The sequence below is a fragment of the Anolis sagrei genome, chromosome 2 (assembly GCF_037176765.1).
Source record: "Anolis sagrei isolate rAnoSag1 chromosome 2, rAnoSag1.mat, whole genome shotgun sequence".
NCBI lineage: Eukaryota > Metazoa > Chordata > Lepidosauria > Squamata > Dactyloidae > Anolis > Anolis sagrei.
This window is the reverse complement of record NC_090022.1, coordinates 117261830-117264377: the sequence shown is the minus strand read 5'-3', so window position 1 is coordinate 117264377 and position 2548 is coordinate 117261830.

Below are 2548 nucleotides of genomic sequence, written 5' to 3'. Positions count from 1 at the left end.
GTCCTTCTCGGTCAGCCGCGCGCACATTGACGTAAGGACGTTCTCCGCCGCGCAAGCGCATTCTTCCCTCTCCCCGTTCCTGCCCAGAGAGGTAGGAAAAAATATAGACCTATTCACACTATTCCTTTGATATTCCCCTTCTTTCTTCCTCGGGAAGGTGTGACCGTATAGATATGGACCCTTTCTTTCCCCGCCGTTGAGGCTGTCTTCCAAATTGCCTGTTAGAATTATACTTCTCAGATTCTTGAAACGAAGTTCCCAAGGCTAATTTTCTCCTCATACCGTGAAAAACAGGAGAAGGGGAACCGGCACGGTCCCTTCTAAAATAGCTTCGGTTCGATACATGCAGTTCCTTAGAATCAGGCACTCGGCTAGTCGACAAAATAAAAGGACCCCCACCTTTTATTCAGAAAGCTGCATGTAATGCTCATTTCAAGATCGGTCCATCTGTATCTCTAGAGCAGTGGTTCTCAACCTGTAGGTCCCCAGGTGTTTTGGCCTGCAACTCCCAGAAATCCCAGTCAATTTATCACCTGTTAGGATTTCAGGGAGTTGAAGGCCAAAACACCTGGGGACCCACAGGTTGAGAACCACTGGACTAGAGGGTCCCCAGGCAGCAACCAGCCAAGCTTTGAAGCTGCAAGGCCATTAAATTATCATTGTTCTTGCAGCCACTGAATTCTACGCATGCCATGAGTTGCCAAAAAGCCGATTACATGGGCAAATCAAGTCTGAACTCTCTCCAGAAGTCAAGACGGCTGAACACACTGAATATCGTAAAGGCAGCAGATTCTGTCTGATGTTTACTTACTTTCCTGATTTCAGAGTTTTTTTAATACTGGTGGCCAGATCTTGTTCATTTTCGTGGCTATTATCCACATGCTTGTGGATTTCAGTGGCTGCAAGGCCATTAAATTATCATTTCATGGCCTTGCAGCTTCAAAGCTTGGCTGGTTGCTGCCTGGGGGATCCTTTGTTGGGAGGTATTAGCTGGCCCTGATTCATTCTTGCCTGAAATTCCCCTGGTTTTTTTTTTTTTTTTAGTGTTGCTTTTTATTTATTGTCCTGATCCATGTCATACTACACAGAGCAACACTAAAAACAAACAAACAAACAAAAACGGGAATTCCGGGCAAGAATGAATCAGGGCCAGCTAATACCTCCCAAGATAGGATCCCCCAGGCAGCAACCAGCTAAGCTTTGAAGCTGCAGGGCCATTAAATAATTAAGGTGGCCAATTGCAGCATTCACACTGGCCTCAAACAGACAAGAGTTCTTTCTCCCACCCTGGACACTCCACAGATATATAAACCTCACTTGCCTAATTTCCAATAGACGTCATAGCCGCTGAGGATGCCTGCCATAGACGTGGGCAAAATTTCAGAAGGGAATGCTTCTGGAACATGGGCATACAGCCCGGAAAACTCACAGCAACCCAGTGATTCTGACCATTAAAGCCTTTGACAACACAAAGTAAATATAATAAGTATCTGAAGTTTTTTTGGATTTAAAAGGCAAAATCTTCATAAGGCAAAATCTCACAGGAAGAGGATTTTGCTACAGGCGGTTGCTAATAAAACTCCTCCGGTCTGCATGATCAGAGTCCAGTTGCCTCCCTCATTAGAAACCATATCCTAAATTATTTTTTCTGTTTTTGTAGTAACTTAAAACTTAAGTCAACCATTCAGAAATACCGTAGATTTTAAAGCATTAAAGGAAAAGATAATGCAAACTCAGTAAATTCACTGATGGGTGTATAAATATTGTCGTTATTGTTAACTCAGTACATTTAAGAATTCTAGGTGTTCTAGATTTACCTACTAGAATTTTTGGAAAGGAAGGAACATTTTATTGAGGCTGAAACATTTGGAGGAACAATGCCCTCATCCTCCATCTCATAGCTGTGTCAGTTTATCACACTACAGAGTTAAAATTAAATAAAGAGGTGGAATATTTCAACTACCGTATTTTCTGGTGTATAAGACTCCTTTTAAATCCAAAAAAACTTCTCAAAAAGTCAGGGGTCATCTTATACACCGGGAGTCATCTTATAGAGCGGGTGCTGAAACTTCCAATCCAGATTGGAGAATCTGTGGTTGCCGCATATGGGGGGGGGGGGGGGGCTCAAAAATGGCAGTAGCTGCGTCCCTGTCTTATGCAGCGACTGTATGAACGCATTAAGGGCGACGCTGTACAAGTACAGTAGAAGAAAATACATTCATCAGGATTCGTGGACTTAATGTGGTCCCAATGGTGAGGTGAAGGGGCACCTCACCGGGAAGATGTAAGTGAAGGGCAGAGCAAGCTGCAGGCGTCCAGGGTGCCCGGGGTATGGAAAAAAGTGATAGAGTGGCTCTGGGCCCAGAAAAACACAACTCTTTTACCTGTCTGGCTCGCCCTTGTATCCTATTATCGTACCAGTCCTCTGCCTCTCAGATCTCGCTCCTGAAGACTGCAGTGAAGTGCGCATGTGCAAGATCTGAGAGGCAGAGAAGGAGATACAGTAATAGGAAAATTACCATATTGAAATTGAATCTGATTTTTAAAT